An 18,924-nucleotide genomic window follows, 5' to 3' on the forward strand; every position below is an offset into this window, starting at 1 on the left:
GATCCCTGAGGAATCGCCACACTGACTTCCACAATGGTTGAACTAGTTTACAGTCCCACCAACAGTGTAAAAGTGTTCCTATTTCTCCACATCCTCTCCAGCACCTGTTGTTTCCTGGCTTTTTAATGATTGCCATTCTAACTGGTGTGAGATGGTATCTCATTGTGGTTTTGATTTGCATTTCTCTGATGGCCAGTGATGATGAGCATTTTTTCATGTGTCTTTTGGCTGCATAAATGTCTTCTTCTGAGAAGTGTCTGTTCATATCCTTTGCCCACTTTTTGATGGGGTTGTTTGTTTTTTTCTTGTAAATTTGTTGGAGTTCATTGTAGATTCTGGATATTAGCCCTTTGTCAGATGAGTAGGTTGAGAAAATTTTCTCCCATTTTGTAGGTTGCCTGTTCACTCTGATGGTAGTTTCTTTTGCTGTGCAGAAGCTCTTTAGTTTAATTAGATCCCACTTGTCAATTTTGGCTTTTGTTGCCATTGCTTTTGGTGTTTTAGACATGAAGTCCTTGCCCATGCCTATGTCCTGAATGGTAATGCCTAGGTTTTCTTCTAGGGTTTTTATGGTTTTAGGTCTAACGTTTAAGTCTTTAATCCATCTTGAATTGATTTTTGTATAAGGTGTAAGGAAGGGATCCAGTTTCAGCTTTCTACATATGGCTAGCCAGTTTTCCCAGCACCATTTATTAAATAGGGAATCCTTTCCCCATTTCTTGTTTTTCTCAGGTTTGTCAAAGATCAGATAGTTGTAGATATGAGCTCCTTTTATTTTTAAAGTTCTATCTCCTAGGTAAAGATTAAATTTCTGTATTTTATACTAAACAACTCCAGGCTCTAACGGTGTTCGTCTGCCCATGTGTTCAAGATGGGCACGCACATCAGAATATCTTGAGCTTGCTGGAAGAAGTTAAGGAGCATTCATGGTCTCCATCCTAGGTGTTTTGGGAGGTCTGTAGAAGGTTGGGGCTATTGCTGCTACAGAGACCATGACTGACTTCATGAGGCTTGTTCTGATTGTTCATAACAATGGGGTTTGGACAAGAAGATGAAGGTGATGTGACAGGGTTAGATCCCGGAGAAACTCAACTCACTTTGGACAGATAATGGTTGTAATGTCCCCTGATTGTCTGGACTTGAGAGCAGAGGGCAGCCCACACTTGGACTGGCATTATTCAGCACATGTGCCATTACATGTCATTGACCTTAACATGAAACGTTCACCTCTCAGCCCAGATGTCTTACCCAAACCTTTCTGGGTTTGTGGGTTGATGGGATATCTCTTGGTTGACTGGATTGTTGGCTTGGTGGTTGGGTTTTGCATCTCTGACACTGTCTTCATCTTTTGTCCTCCTGGCTTGAATTTTGGGATGAGGTATTCTGCAGTGGGCAGGCCTATGCAAACCTTTCCCCAAAAGTCCAAGAAAGCTGAGAAGTCAAAGAGACAGACTGACACATCTAGTTTCTTAGAAAAAAAATTTCATAGGTACTTAAAAACAGAAGCCATGTTTGTGTCTTGAGTGGCAGAGAGAGAAGATAGTGGATCTCCACACACTACCCCCAAATAACCCAGGGCTTATATACCATGGAGTAAGGGGTGTGTAGGATGATTGTTTAAGGGCAGGATTTATGGCAAGAACATGCTCTTACACAAGGAACAGTAGATAGAATAGAAATCTTAGAGGCCTGCCCAGAACTAGGGTCAATCAGAAGTCAACATGGTGGATTAGCATTCAAGATGGAGCTACTTTAGCCTCCACATGAAGATACTTTGATGATGAATAATGCACCTGTTCTAAAACATGGGTGGGCTGACACCTCAGCATTGGCCCTGGTTTTGTCTCCAGGACTCTCAGCAACTGCAGACCTCACAACTATAGGAACAAGCTTCCTACTCAGGTTCTCTGGCTCTCCAGAGCCTCTCTGTTTCTGAATTGTACTGACAATCCCTGATTCTTTACATGAGTTCCTCACCACTTGCCTCATCCCAGCCGTGAGACTTCTGGATAGGCACAACCATGTGATTATATTATCAAAGGCTTGCCTTCCAACTGAAATAACCTTATAGGAAATTGTTTTGACGTTTCAATAAAATAAACCCTCTTGAAGAGAAGCCAACACAAATAACCTTTGTGTTAAATTCTGCTGTGCTATGGTAAGATAGTCACAGGAGTTCACTTCCATTCATTGAAAGTTTAGGGGAAAAAAGGGGGAAATCTTACAAGAATATAAGCCCATTCAGTTCATGCATTCCTAGAAGGAGAGGTTGAGTTTGCATAGCTTGGCTCTTTCTCAAGCCCAAGTCTAGTCAAGAGGCAGTCTTTATAAACAATGATAGACAACTTTTCTGGGGAAAGATTCGTTTGGAAAGAAATGGAGGATAATTCAAAAGAGGTGATTGAAGCCTTAGTACAGTGGGCTTTGAATGATGGGTTGTGTAGTGTTTATTTCTTCCTGTTGGTGGAGGAGGGTGATTAAGGGCTTTTCCTACCTTGAGGTGATCAAAGTGGTATTTTCATAAGATTAATCTGGCGGCAGAATGCAGATAGTTCTCAGCCTCCCCACCCATCCTTGGAGTATGTAGAGCACCTGGGGGCACATATGTCCAAGACAGAGACGTATACAGGCAAAGTAATGCTTTAATCTTATGTCTCAGACTAAACATAACTCAGAGGAAGACAATGTTGGGAAGAGCACCAAGAACTTAAGACATTTGTGCACATTCCACATTAGCCATCTTTTACATCACCGCTTGGAGCACGAGAGCTCTTTCACTTACTTTTGGCCAAATTAGATACAGTTTGCCTTCGTAATATGAGGGCTATATAGAGGCATTTCTCAAAATAAAAGAGTTTATACGTTTGACCCATCCCTGATTTTGTTCGATGCTCTAGTTCATGCTTTGGTGGTTTCCTCAGACACAGCTGAATTTATAAACATTCTGAGATGTCCCATAGATAAAGGATTCAACCTCAGTTCTTCCACCTAGCACACTTGCTTACAAAATGACATGTAACCTACGAGTTGGCTGAAGCCACGTTGAAAGCCAATTTTTAGGTTCCAAAGCAGAGAATCTTACAAGGATGTGCTCATTTTCACTTTGAGACACTGAAAGAGTTGGTGTCTAGGTGGTCTGGGATAATGACCTAAGCACATAATAGCTCTAAGCACGTTGTCATTAATCCTTTTTATTGGCCATAGACCTCCATGTGGCTAGCCAACTGTAAAGAACACCACCCACCTCAGTGGAAAGCAGGTGAAAGGGAGAAATGCCTCAACCCACTCAACATTAGTAATAGTCAGAATGGAACTGATAGAATAAACCCTGGGCTCACCCCTTAGAGGACAACTTAAGAGCTTATCTTCCTTTTATATTTTTCATTCTGTAATGAGATTGCTTTTTGCTAGTCTACCAATATATATGCTATTCATTTTTAATGCAAGAAAAGAATACACATACATCTAATACAAACACACACACGTATGCGTATATGTGTGTGTATGTGTGTAAATATTAGGTAAGTATGTGTGTATGCATGTGTGTTTTTTCTTGCATTAAAAAAAAAGATAACAGAATCTTTGACCACAAGGTTTTGGGTAAAATACCACTTTATTTTATGGAACAACAACCTAGTAAAAGAGCATGAATGTTGAAAGTTATAACGTCAGAATTCTTTGAGGATCAAAGACTTTTTCAGCCCATCAAGCATCCAAGAGTAATTCAATGGGAAAATAGGATTTCTTCCCCTTGGGGGGGGTTCCTCAATGGCTGTTTCTTCATTTAAGCGACATTTGGACAGGAATAAAATGGGAAAGTACATAATTCTTCCAAAGTCCCTGAATTTTCAATGCAACCATATTGGAGGTGTTCTTTTTTGAACAATGTTCCCACAACTAGTAAAGCTTTGTCTAATTCAAGTCCATAAGATAGAGACTATGATACAGACATTTGATAAATATACACCTGAGTTGGTAGGTTGCAGAAGGAGCTGCTTTGTGCTTTGAATAACTCAATTTGGTGATCCACAGTGGATTGGGTGGCTTATTCCCAGATCCTCACCATCCTTTGTGGTCAGTAGATATGTCCAACCAGTTGATACGGAAATGGTCATGTAGATTTAACTGTAGGACCAAGGCACATGCAGTGGACTTCTTTCATCCTGGAAGAAATTAGATCAATTTCAGCATTGACAATAACATCTGAGCTTGGGTTGCTTGGCTTTCCTGGAAGCATGTTCTTTGGTGTGCAAAAAGAGGGTAGATATATATAATTAGTTTGAAATTTTTAAGGGATTTTGATCAACCCGTATAGCTGCATAACGTGTGCGGGCTTTGTGAAATGTGCTGAGCGCTAATTTTTAATTCTTTCAGCAACACACATTCAAATGCAAACCTGAATGTGTTTGCTGTCATGCAAAATTAAAATAAGAAATGTAGAAAATTCTTTAAAATGAAAATGATAGGGACTCACCTTATTTTGTTTTTTGTTTGTGTGTTTGTTTTTTGAGAAAGAGTCTCGCTCTGTTCCCCTGGGCTGGAGTACAGTGGTGCAATCTCAGCTCACTGCAGCCTCTGTCTTCCAGGTTCAAGCGATTCTCCTGCCTCAGCCTCCCGAGTAGGTGAGATTACAGTCATGGGCCACCATACTCAGCTAATTTTTGTATTTTTTTGTAGAAACAGGGTTTCACTTTGTTGGCCAACCTGGTCTCGAACTCCTGACCTCAAGTGACTCTCCCACCTCGGCCTCCCAAAGCTCTGGGATTACAGGCGTGAGTCAGCGCACCCGGCCTTTATTTTGTTTCTAAGATGGGAAATGAACCTAAGACTCTTGAAGACATTTACAATGTCAATTTTATCAAAACAATTGAGAGAATTCAATTTTGAGAATTGAGAAACAATAAAAATGGTCAGACAAATGCTATCTATGACGAGTGAAAGAGTTCTATGAGTTTTGGAACAATGGTCTCCAAGGTAGGGAGATTTTGTTCTATGTCAGGGGACACTTGGCAATGTCTGGAGATATTTTTCAGTGTTACAACTGAGTGGTCTCACTGGCATCTGGTGGGTGGAGCCCAAGGATGTTGCTCAACACCCTACAGTGCACAGGACACCCCTACCACAGAGAATCATCCACTCCGAAATGTCAGCAGTGCCAGCTCAACTGCAAAACTCTGCCTTATCATGAGAGACTCTGTGCCTGTCTGTTATCTATTTATCTATCTCTCTTTTTGTCCACCTATCTGTTATCTATCATCTATATATCTATCCACCTATCATCTATTTGGTCATCTATCTGTCATCATTATTATCTATTTATCTATATATCTGTTGATTATCTATTTATTTATCTATCTATCCATCTGTATAAGTCAGTTTTCACACTGCTGATAAAGACATACCCAAGACTGGGTAAATTATAAGGAAAAAGAAGTTTAATGGACTCACATTTCCACGTGGTTGGGGAGGCCTCACAATCATGGAGGAAGGCAAAAGGCACGTCTTACATGGCAGCAGGCAAGAGAAAGGATGAGAACCAAGAGAAAGGGGTTCCTTCTTATTAAAACATCAGATGTCCGGAGACTTATTCACTATCAGGAGAACAATATGGGGTAAACTGCCCCCCAAAATTCAGTTATCTCCCACCAGGTCCCTCCCACAACAGGTGGGAATTATGGGTGCTAAAATTCAAGATGAGATTTGGGTGGGGACACAGCCAAACCATATCACCATCTATCTATCGATCTGTCTATCTATCTATTGTCACAATGGTTTCCAACTGCAGTCCACTTTGCCCTCAGGGGACACTGGCAATGCCTGGAGACATTTTCTCCGGGTGGAGGTTTGGTCCTGGCATCTGGTGGGTGGAGCCCAGGGACGCTGCTCAACACCATAGAGCACACAAGGATGTCCCACCAGAGTATCATGCAGCCCCAAATGTCAACAGTGCCAAAGTTGACACTACTGCTCTGATGGCACTGCTACTCTGTTATAGAAGCCATGTAGGTCTAAAAAGATACAATGTAGAGAGTAGTGGGGATTACAGATGTGCAAATAGAGTAAGAAATCTCTCTGGTTTTATTTTGTGTTTGTTTTGTTTTGCTCCTGCTTGGGAGGAGGGAGTGGAAGAGGGGAGAGAAGCCAAATAATTGGATGCTGGGGATATCCCTAAATGGTGGGACCAATGACAAATCATCAGTAGTGGCAACACTAAAAAGAACTTATGGGAAAAGAATATTTTATATCCAATTTTTAGCCATCTGTGTAGATTGACTCTTCGTGTCTCCCTCATTCTCTAAACCTTCTCAGCAAAGCCTGATACATACAAAGAAGTCTTGTGTGAATTATTTTGTTTGATTATTCCTTTACTTAGTCCTTTATTCATCTCTGAAGGAAATAAAAGAGTTGGGATTCCGTGACTGATTCAGCAAGGGGCAAAAGAGAGACAGTGTGTGGATGTTGGACATATGATCAACAGAATGAACTAATGAACTCAAGACACGTCCCCTTACCCCCATCCATACTTTTTATTTACGGGAATCCTGAGAAAAGCATCCACTGTTTGTCAGTTACAGAATGGGGCTTTGAGTGGAACTTATCCAGGACTTAATATGAACACACCTGGAATGTTCATCAGAGCATCTGTTCTCCAAATATGACATCATGGGAGTGAATGAAGCAAATCATTTTCTTGGCTACTTGGCTTGTAGGTCATCTTGTCTCATACCTGGAGAAAAATGTCAGCCTCACTCTATGGTGAAGTCTTAGGATAACATCTCTTATGTAGAAGATGTGAGTTTGCCTTCCAGCTAAAATAACCTTATAGGAAGTTGTTTTGATATTTCAATAAATAAGCTCTTTGAATAAGAGCCAATACAAATAACCTTTATATTAAATTCTGCTGGTCTATGGTAGAAGTTTAATCATAGGAGGTTACTTCCATACACTGAATAGTCAGAAAAAATATCAAAAATTCTATAAGAACATAATAAAGCTCATTCAGCTCATTCATATCTAGAAGGAGAGCTTGAATTCATATAAGTTGGCCTTTTCCCAGGTCCTAGGCTAGTCCTCAAATTTTCTTTACCCCCACTGCTACTAGAAAACACATCTGGCAGATTTGGAATATGAATAACATCAGAGATAATCAGAGAAAATCTGCTGGCCATAACGAGTTGAGGACAAGCTATAAATTATAAGTTTGTCAATTTTCATTTCCTAAGGGCAGCTTTTATAAAAGGCATTATTTCATCCCATTAAGAGCTTGGGATGACATATGAATGCGTCCCATAAATCCTTTACCATAATTTGACCCCAATTTGATTATTTATAGCCACAAACATTTCTTGAGCAGAATTTCAGAACTTTATTTGGAAAGACAAATTCTGACATAAATTGAAATTCACTGAAACATTCATATATACACATACATACATATATACACATATATATACTGTTTAATATAGATACTGTTTTTATATATGCTGTTTTACCTATATATATAATCCTACAGTTCCATGTTGTGTGTGTGTGTGTGTGTGTGTAGAGAGAGAGACCATGGCGCATGTACATGTGTGTGTATATATGTGTGTATAAATAGTACATATAAGTGTGTTTATATTGTACATATATGTGTGTACATATAGTACATATATGTATATGTATATATGATACATATGTGTATACATGTGTCATATATAGTACGTACATCTATATATGTGTGTTATATGGTACAAATATACTTGTATGTGTATATGTGTGTGCGTATATAGTGTATATGTATGTTTATATGTATATATAAAGTAATATATGTGTGCATATATAGTGCATATGTACGTGTGTATGTATATATAAAGTAATATATATGGGTGTATGTGTGTGTGCATATGTACACAGCATATGTGCATATATACACACACATAGACATATGCAAACACACACATACGCCCATATATATTACTTTATATATATACACATACATATGCATATATACACAATATAACTATATATGTCATATATAACAGTATATACATGTCTGTATATGTGTATATAGCATATGTATGTATATACTAGTACATATGTGTGTATATAAAGTACCTATATGTGTACATAAGTGTGTGTGCTTATATAGACTACATTATATGTGTATATATGGGTATGTATAAAGTACTTGTGTATATATGTGTTTATATATAAAGTACATATGTGTGTATAGCACATATATGTATATATGCACATATAGTATATGTGTGTATATATCAGTACATATGTGTATACATATACTACATATATGTGTGCATATGTATATGTGTATGTATAAAGTACTTATATATGTGTGTATGTGTGTGTATATATTGTACCTATGTGTGTGTATATGCCTGTGTGTATACATAGTACATATATGTGTATATATTGATATATGTATATGCGTGGTGTGCATATAAACAAAATATCAACATTATGGAATATTACGGGGTAATAGACCTGGGTTCTGGTCCCGTCTTTGATTTTGAGGCAAATTTTCGTGTAGTCCATGACTAATAATACAATACGCATGAAATGAAATAATTATTTTAATCCAAGGAGCAACACAGTGTTCAGCTCATCACAAACCCACACATTTTCAGAGTTTAGGTTTTACCGAAGGCTAAAGTTGGGATCTGTTCACTAGTGTTGTATCTGCTTTCACAATGTCTGATCCAAACTTCACATGCTTTCAGTGACTCAAGACAAGTAAAGGGACATAGGCCTGTCAGATTTCTGAGAGCCAAGCGGCCCCTCAGAGGCACCCACTGGAAGACTGGATGGCCTGTGTCTCCTCAGGCTCTGACTCAGCAGGGCTGACGACACTTCCCCTTTCTGATGTGTGATAAATTTAGCTAAGAGGTTGCTTCATTTTTGCTGTTCATGGAAGTGAAATCATGCTTATTTTTGGTTCTAGTTTCAATGAAATGTCATTTTCAATCAAGTTTCTAATTGAATTTTGTCTTGTTTTTTTTTGCTCCCCCAAGAAAAAAGACCATGAAAGCCAGAATATATGTATGTAAAAATACATATATTCAAACCTAACCTCAAAAAATATAGTAAGAGCTGAGGTCACAAAGAAGAAAAAAAAAAGTGTTTCTATTTTTCAGTATTTCAGAATCTAGTTGGAAAAAGTGGTGTTTATACAACCAATAAGGAATCAAAGTCTGTAAGGTCAGTAAGAGGGGTCATGAACAGACACCATGGGAGTGGAGAGGAGCGAGAGATGAATTCTGATTTAGGGAAATTAAGAGACATTTTAGGAGGAGCTTGCACTAACTAAGGCTCTAAAGTCGGATTAAAAATTTACATAATAAAAAATAAACCAGAGACTCCTCAAACTGGAGGTGGCGGAAACAAAGAGCAGTACAGAAAAGTGAGTCCCTGCACTAAGACAGAAGACTGAAGACTGGGTGGCCAGCATGGTGGAGCTGAGGTGGGTAGGGGGACGATCAAATTAATGAGATGAATGTCAGGTCAGAGCAGCTTTGTGGGACATCAAGGGAAGGCTCAGAGTTAGGGTGTGTTTCTATGTGGGAAGGTGTTGACTGGGTGTGCTGAGATGGGAGTTTCAGATCATCTCCATGTTGTGGATGACGTAACTGATGTAGAGGACAGAGACAGAGAAAGACAGAGAGAGAAAGAAAGAAAGAAAGAGAGACAGAGAGAAAGATAGAGAGACAGAGAAAGACAGAAAGAGAGAGAGAGAAAGACTGAGGACAAAAGAGAGAAAGACTGAGAAAGAGAGAAAGAAAAAGAGGGAGAGCAAGAGAAAGAAAGACAGAGAGAAAGAGAGAAGTCAGAAGGCGTATGTGTGTGAGAAAAAGAGAGAGAGACAGAGTCAGTGCCAGAGAGAAAGAATGAGGAAAACAAATAGAAAGGGAGAAAGAAAGAAAAACAGAAAGAAACAGTGAGAGACAGAGAGAAAGAGAGAGGGAAAGAAAAAAGAGAGAAAAAGACAGAAACAGTGAGTGTGTATGTGAGACAGAGAGAGAGAGAAACAGAGAGAGACAGAAGGAGTTATAGGGCACTGGGGCACTAGCTGTCTGGAAGCTATTACAAACTACTTATTCTTTCTTTATTTTTCCAGAATGACCAGCATGTTATTGATGAAATTGACATTATGTAAGGGAATTCTTTGTCTGTTCATTCTTTTTTTTTTTTTTTCTGAGACAGACTCTCACTCTGTTGCCCAGGCTGGAGTGCAGTGGTGCGATCTCTGCTCACTGCAACCTCCGCCTCCTGGGTTCATGCCGTTCTCCTGCCTCAGCCTCCCGAGTAGCTGGGATTACAGGCACCTGCCATCACACCTGGCTAATTTTTGTATTTTTAGTAGAGACAGAGTTTCACCATGTTGGCCAGGCTGGTCTCAAACTTCTGGCCTTAGGCAATCTGCCCACCTCGGCCTCCCAGAGTGCTGGGATTACAGGTGTGAGCCACCACGCCGTCTGTTCATTCCTATGTCTTTTACTATCTCCTTCTAAAATGCAAGTGTTTGCAATTTCGTCACCTTTTTTTACACACGTAAACATCAAATTTACTATTGGAACCATTTTAAAATGGCATTAAGTCCATCCAGAAATTTGTCCAAGCATCAGCACTCTCTATTTCCCGACTTTTTTATCATCTCAAATACACAGCCACTGTATTTACAATAGCCAGAAAGTGAAAACCATTCAGATGTCTATCAGCAGAGGAGTGAATTAAGAAAAGATGGTCCATCTATAGAATGAAATCTTATTCAGCCTATATTAGGCCGTTCTCCCACTGCTATAAAGAAATATCTGAGACTGGGTAATTTATAAAGAAAAGAGGTTGAATTGGCTCACGGTTCTGCAGGCTGCACAGGAAGCATGGTGGCTTCTGCTTGGCTTCTGGGGAGGCCCCAGGAAAATTTCAATCATCATAAAAGGTGAAGGGGAAGCAGGAACTCTTGAACGTCTTACATGGCTGGGGCAGGAGCAAGAGAGAGAGCAGAGTAGTGCCACACACTTTTAAACAACCAGATCTTGTGAGAACTCATTCACTACACAGTACCAAGGGGGATAGTGTTAGACCATTCATGAAAGATTCACTCCCATGATCCAGTCATCTCCCATTGAGGATTACAATTCAACATGAGATTTGGGTGGGGACACAGATCCAAAGCATATCACAGCCATAAAAAGAAATGCAATTCTCACATGGCTACAATATGGATGAATCTTGCAAATATCCTGCTCAGTAAAAGAACAGCATCTCCTATGACTTCACTTATATTAAACGTCCTCCATTATTTTCTATGACTATCTATACATTTATTGAAGCTTTTATACATATTGATCTATACGTTGATAGTTGCAGAGATAATTGAACAAAGATGCAAAAAACTGTCCAGGCGCGGTGGCTCACACCTGTAATCCCAGCACTTTGGGAGGCTGATGGGGGAAGATCACTTGAGGTCAGGAGTTTGAGACCAACCTGGCCAACATGGTGAAACCCCCTCTACTAAAAATACAAAAATTAGCCAGGCATGGTGGTGCGTGCCTGTATTCCCAGCTACCCAGGAGGGTGAGGCAGGAGAATTGTTTGAACCCAGGAGGTGAGATCACACCACTGCACTCCAGCCTGGGTGACAGAGCAAGACTGTCTCAAAATAAAAGATGCAAAGAACCAAGGAGATCTCTGGGGAGTACATTTCCTACAGAGGGAAATGTATGACCTTCCCTTTAATGGCCGAATTCTCTTCCACTTTAGGTTGAAGTCTTCAGAGTGTTCCTGTTTCCTTTCGCCTTTGAAATGGCAATGTCCGGGATTGGGATAGATGATGTCCAACTTGCTATGCCAAATGGGGTAAGCATTATTTTTCAGGAGGGTAGATTAGGCAACTCTATTAAAGAGGCTGCACTACATTCTGTAAATGGTGTGAGGCTAAGAGGACATGTCCTTTGGGCACCCTCCAAGCCAGAATAGAAGCCAATTCCACCATCGCCTTCAATCTGGTCTTTCTTTCTCCTGCCTATTCAATAATCTCCCCAAGCTCTTCTTTTTCATAGAACTCAATTATTTTCCTTTGATGAACTTATACAAATTTTAAGTACAAATTTTCTATGGTTTTCTTAAACAAATCTCTCTTTTACTGCTCTGTAAAATCCATAAGGTCTCTGTTGTTACAACCAGTGACCAGGAAAATGCTGGGCATGTGAAGACCTTTGGGTAGGCATCTGTTGAATGGGTGAATTGATGAATGAATGAATGAATGAATGATGTAATTAATTGCTAATTACACAGACCCAAGCACACAGTATCAATCATCTATAGAGCTGGCATATCAGAGCTTTGTTATATCCCAAAAGAGTTAACCCAGCACACAAGGAGGGAAACACAACATTTTATTTCATTTTATTTCACCTGTACCAATTATTCAGATAACCTCTAAAAACTGTTTAACATTCACGATGTAGCCAAATAAATAGATGCTGGTAAACTTAACTCCATAAACGGTTTCACTCAGGAGACAGAGGCACATTGTTTTATCAGAGTTTCAGGATACGCGTTGGGAATCACTGAATCCTAGAGTCGCCAAGGGCTGTGTGTCTCAGCCCTTTCAGAAGTGGAGTGCTCTGTCTCTGGAGACCCCTGGCTTCCACAGTCCTGGGACTTGTAGCTGACTGAGCCTGGGCTGGTTTCTCTGGTAGTTCTTCCTGGATGTGGCCAAATGACTCCTGTGTAGATGGATTAGTCAGGGTTTGCTGCAGAGACAGAACTAATAGGATAAATGTACATATGAAAGGGAGTTTATTAAGGAGTATTGACTCACACAATCACAAAATGAAGTCCCAGAACAGGCCTTCTGCAAGCTGAAGAGCAAGGAAACCAGTCTGAGTCCGAAAACCTCAAAAGTAGGGAAGCCAACAGTGCAGCTGTCTGTCTGTGGCCGAAGGCCCAAGAGCCTCTGGCAAACCACTGGTGTAAGTCCAAGAACTTGGAGTCTGATGTTCGAGGGCAGGAAGCATCCAGCACAGGAGAAAGATAAAGGCCGGAAGACTAAGCAAGTCTGCTTTTCCATTTTCTCCTACCTGCTTTATCCTACCTGTGCTGGCAGCTGATGAGATGGTGCCCACTGAGATTGAGGGTGGGTCTGCCTCTCCCAGTTCACTGACTCAAATGTTCATCTCCTTTGGCAACACCCTCACAGGCACACCCAGGAACAGTACTTTGCATCCTTCAATCAGTCCAGTTGACACTCAGTGTTAACCATCACAGTAGATTTTGTTTGTGCCCAAGTTCCTGAAGGCTGTGTGTATCCAGACCTGCACATAGATCAACAGGATAATTGACAATCTCAACTGGATAATGGAATCTTTTCACGCCTCCTCCACTTTCTTTTGAAACCCATTTTTAAAACACCTCAAATTCTTCTATTTGAAACACTTTTCTCAAAATCCCATCACCAACAGTGAAAAGGATTCTGGCACCAACAACACTGGAATTTGAATTGTTTGTGCTAAGTGGCTGTCTTTTTGGAATCTCCCCTCTCTTTAACCACTTCCCCTCTCTGTGGCTTTCTGTCTGCTTTCTTAAACCCTGGGCTTTGGAATTTGATCATTTTGCTCAGGACATCTGAGCAGTTTCCTTATACCAAGAATCTGGGGATGAAAGGAGACCACAGACTCCTCCAGAAGAAAGAAATAAGGCATTGCATGAATTCTTAAAACTGGTTTCAAAGACAAACTGGTATTTATAATATCTCCGGTAGGGTTCATCTCCCATCCCGCATCACATATAAAAATTAGTGAGACTGCCAAAATCCTTATCTTTCATGTTCCTTCTTTTCCTGTGAAAAACACAAGTGCCAAATCTTGTTAACTCAGCACGATATGTATGCCTCTTCTCTCCCTGGGACTTCATGTGCCTACGTCCCTTCTGATCGTGTTTTTGGTGTCTCATGAGCAAAGCCCTAGTGAGCATGCTTTGTAAGCTGAAAAATGCCTTTGATATATGACAGTGTTTATATGTATAGTTAAGCTTTTTCAGCTTTAACAACTCTGACAGTAGTCTTTGAGAAGTTTTAGGGGTTACATAATGAAGACAAAGAAGTTACTTTATGAAAGCAACGTACTAAAATAATTCATGTTGGTTTGCATGAATTATTTATGTCTGGTGTGCATTGGAAATGCTTTCTTTTTCAGCAAGAATCGGTTTTCTTAGCCTTGGCTCCTCAGAAAAGAAGATCTCTCCTTATGTTACAATTCCGTGCCCATTGTAAGGTATTGCTGTGGCGTTTTCCCAACTGAGGAGCGTCTCCCACAGGTCTGCGAAGCCTCTGAGTACTGTTCTGTGCTTTTTGCTTCCTCTGTGTCTACAAGGCACGTGTGCAAGTCTCCATCGTGTTGGAAGAATAATCCCCTTCCTCTCCCATGAGAGGTATATGGAAGTTACTATAGGAGCACACACACAGAGTGTTGTGTTTGAGTTTTCTGGGGCTGCTGTAGCAAAAGTGCCATAGACCGGGAGGCTTAAACAACAGAAATTTATTCTCTACCATTTCTGGGCACCAGAAATCTGAAATCAAGGGGTCTCAGGGTGGTGCTCCCTTTGGAGGCTCTAGGGGAGAATCCTTCCTGCCTCTCCCAGTTTCTGGGGGACTTCAGGCTTCCCTGGGCTTGTGGCCGCATCACTCCAGTCCTGCCTCCATCTCCATGAGGACTTCTCTTCTGTATCTGTGTCTCCTCTTCTGTCTCTTACAGGAACACCTGTCATTGGATTTAAGAGACCCCTCTAAATCTAGCCATAATCTCATCAATAGATTGTTCATTTAATTGCAGCTGCAAAAGTCCTATTTCCAAATAAGGTCCCATCCCTCTATACCTGGTGTTAGGATGTGGACATATATTTTGGGGGCCACTATGCCACCCACTACCGTATGGACGCTTCCTAACTGATGTCAGAATACATGCACTTCCCAATAGTTATATGCTGCCCTGTGCTTTGATGAACTGTTGACTTTCGGTTGGGAGAAAAACCCACATGTCTAGAGCTCTAGCTATTCCACAGAACTTAACTCTTACTGGGCTCTCTCTTTTTATGTTCTTGTAAGACATGCTTAAACTGCTTGAGTGTTATGGTTCATGTTTCTTTTCATTTTCTTACAGTGTAAAGCCTGTTAATTCATGGCTAGTTCACCAAGAAGTATCAAATTCAATTATATTAACACTGCTTTTTCCTCCAAACAAATGCCCTTGCGTTAAAACCACACACAGCAATAGCAATGGCAACTGCAACAATTGCCTCCAGCTCTACTTAAATCACTTGCATCCCCCTATTACCAATGTCAATCACCTATGGCCACTGGAAGGCTAAGGCAGCACACGCATAGCTATTAATAAAAGTTTTTGCTAAGGATTGACACATTGGTAGTACCAGCTATGAGCTCACAGTACAACACAGTTCAAACAATGACCATGGATCTAAATTTCAGAGCTTGAAAGAAGCAAATCTTTGCCCAGTTAACATTAGGAGTCTTAACTTTTTCCAAGGTAAGAAAGAGAGAAAAATTTTGGCTCATATGGACACTGTTCACTGGATGTACTATGTTCAGTGAGCAGATGTGTTTGTGTATGCATGAGCTTTGGTGGAGTTGTAATGTTCCTTCTTAAGAATAATTCTGCCCTCATCCGTTTCCTAGGAGACAGAAGAAAAATGAACCTTACACTTTTGCCGGGGCACAACATCTACATTTAGTTGCCTGGGATGTGAAGGTTCTATGTCCTATTTATCCACACCTCTCAGCGGTGCCCAGAATGGCACTGGCATATCATGAATACATTGTCAACACCTGTTAAGTGAATGAATTGGTCAATGAATGAATGTATTTGGCGTCAGATAAATAAGATTCTTCAGGGCATCAGAAAGCTACCTTATAGAGTACCAAATTGGGCATTTGCTTTTAATTCGTGTCAACCAAACATTTAAACATGTGCTTTGCCCAGAAATAGAGCATTTGAAACAGCTAAATATATGCCCTTTCCAAGTGTACTTCCCTCAGCTGAGGACATGTTCAGATGTTACCTTTTTCTCCTTCTAGAGTTATTTTGGCTTGTCTTCAGGTTGTGTTAGTTGAGTTGGTGCATTTATTGTCTTTGAATAAAATGTCGTGATCTATGTTCCCTGTCTGTCAGCCACAATTCTGCAGCACAGAAGATAAGAAGAATTCCCCATGTGTTTTCCATAGCATTTCAACTTAATGCAAAGTTTTACATTAGCACATTCTTTTTCGCTGTCACAAACAGTCATTATATGAGCTTTTGTAGCGTTAATGTCATTTTATCTCAATTCTGGGAACATGCAAGGATAGGAATTTGGTATGTCACTGAAACTGAATACTCCCAAGTTGCCAACCAGAAGATTTCAGATCTACTTTGTTTTACTTTGCATTTATGTGGCTGTTCTCCCTACTTTTGTGTAAAATTACAGTGACACTTGCTGCTTTCTTCTAATTTTATGGTTCTCTATATAGAAGTGTAGAAAGTTAAATGGCCTTCAGAATGAAAGTCTGTGTTTTATCCCTGGCCTAAATTACGGACTGCACGTTCCAATCCCTGGTCTAAGTCATGGAATGCACGTGATATGGTTTGGCAGTGTCCCCATCCAAATCTCACCTTGAATTGTAATAATTATCACGCATCAAGGGCGGGGCCAGGTGGAGATAATTGAATCATGGGGGCAGTTTCCCTCATACCGTTCTCATAGTAGTGAGTAAGTCCCAAGAGATCTGATGGCTTTATAAATGGGAGCTCTCCTGCACAAGCCCTCTTGCCTGCCACCATGTAAGAAAAAGACATGGCTTTGCTCCTCCTTGCCTTCTTCCGTGATTGTGAGGCCTCACCAGCCATGTGGAACTGTGAGTCAATTAACCTTTTTACTTTATAAATGACCTAGTATCAGGAGTGTCTTTATTAGCAGCTTAAGAATGAACTAATACAGCACATCCTCCCCAAATCCATATGTGGAAGCCCTAATCCCCAATGGGATGGTCTTAGTAGGTGGGGCCTGTGGGAGGTATGTTGGTTTAGATGAGATAATGAGGGTGGCACCTGCATGATGGGATCAGTGTCTTTATAAGAAGAGAAAGAGACTCAGAGCTCCCTCTCTCCTCCATGTGAAGGTACAGAGACCATTTGCAGACCAGGAAGGAGGAAGGAGGCTCTCAGTAGACACCAGATCTGCCAGCATCTTCATCTTCCCAGGCTCCAGAACTGTGGGAAGTAACATTTGTTGCTCAAGCCACCCAGCTTAAGGCATTTGATTATAGGATCCTGAACTAAGACACCATGAATGTGACCTTCTATAACATTAGGGTCTTTGTAGATGTAATTAAGCTAAAAGTCTTGAGATGAGGACGTCATCCTGGATTATTTGGGCAGACCTACCTCTAATGCTATAACCAAATGCCATAAACTGGGTGGCTTAAATAAAATATGCACAAAGGGCAAGAGAGACAGAAGAAGTGGAGGTGATGTGACCATGGAGGTAGATGTTGGAGTGATGTGGCCACAAGACAGAACATCAAAAGGCACCAGAAGCCAGAAGAAGCAAAGAATGGATTCACTCTTTGAGTTTCCAGAGAAGGTGTGTTGCTGCTCACACGTTCATTTTGGGATTCTGGCTTCCAGAAGTTTGAGAGAACAAATTCTTGCTATCTTTAAAAAAAATTTTTTTTTTCATTTCCATAGGTTTTGGGGGAACAGGTGGTATCTGGTTACATAAATTCTTTAGTGGTGATTTGTGAGATTTTGGTTCACCCATCACCAGAGCAATCCACTGAATCCAATTTGTAATCTTTTATCCCTCACCCCCATCCTTCCCTTTCCAACAAGTTCCCAATGTCCATTGTATCATTCTTATGCCTTTGCCTCTTCATAGCTTAGCTCCTACTTATGAGTGAGAACATATGATGTTCGGTTTTCCATTCCTGAGTGACGTCATTTAGAATAATAGTTTCCATTCTCACCTAGGTTGCTGCAAATGCCATTAATTTATTCATTTTTATGGCTGAGTAGTATTCCATGGTGTGTGTGTGTGTGTATATACATATATATCATAGTTTCTTTACCAACCTGTTGATTGATGGCATTTGGGCTTATTCCACAATCCATCCAGATTGTAGTAATTTGTTACAACAGCCACAGAAGAATAACACAAGAGGTGTATGCATATTTTAGGTTTTGTGGTTGTCATTCATTTTAATGACTGGAACAGACAATTGGTCAAAATCAATTTTAGTAATGTGATTGCCTTCCTAGAGTGTCATTGAGCTGGATGTTGGAGAACTAATTATAATTTCTGTTCCACAATGACTGTTTTTACATTATACTTAGCCATGATTTACTACAGGAATTGTATTCATTTTATTTCTCCATGCCAGTGTCACACTTCCCTAATAAATGTGACACCTTTTGCATGGTGACTATGTGGTATTAATGAAGCCAGTCTCCTCCTTACTCACCTGATGTATAAATCTAATGTTAATCAAATGCCTGTTATTAGCCCAGCATTGGAACAGTCATCAGCAATGCAGCAATGAGAAAACCCAGCAGGATCCTGGGTTGATTGAGGTAACCTTTCAGCAGAAATAAAAATTGAAATTACATTCAGTTCTCTGTACTTGTGATAGTTGTGTTCTATAAAGTCACCATAAACACTGAATTAGCAAATTGTAAACTATTGCTCCTAGGGGAAATACAAGATTAGGTTTCTGTGATGTCTGGTCACAACATTTTCATCAACCAGTCAATACATAATCTTGTTTTATGCATGTTTCTGTTTAAGAAAATCTTTCTGAGTAGATATTTTTGACTCATTCACACTGAACTCATGTCCAGCAGCACCATGACTCATGCCTGAGTAATGCTTCTCTAA

Source organism: Pongo abelii, chromosome X, assembly GCF_028885655.2.
Source record: "Pongo abelii isolate AG06213 chromosome X, NHGRI_mPonAbe1-v2.0_pri, whole genome shotgun sequence".
NCBI classification, from domain to species: domain Eukaryota; kingdom Metazoa; phylum Chordata; class Mammalia; order Primates; family Hominidae; genus Pongo; species Pongo abelii.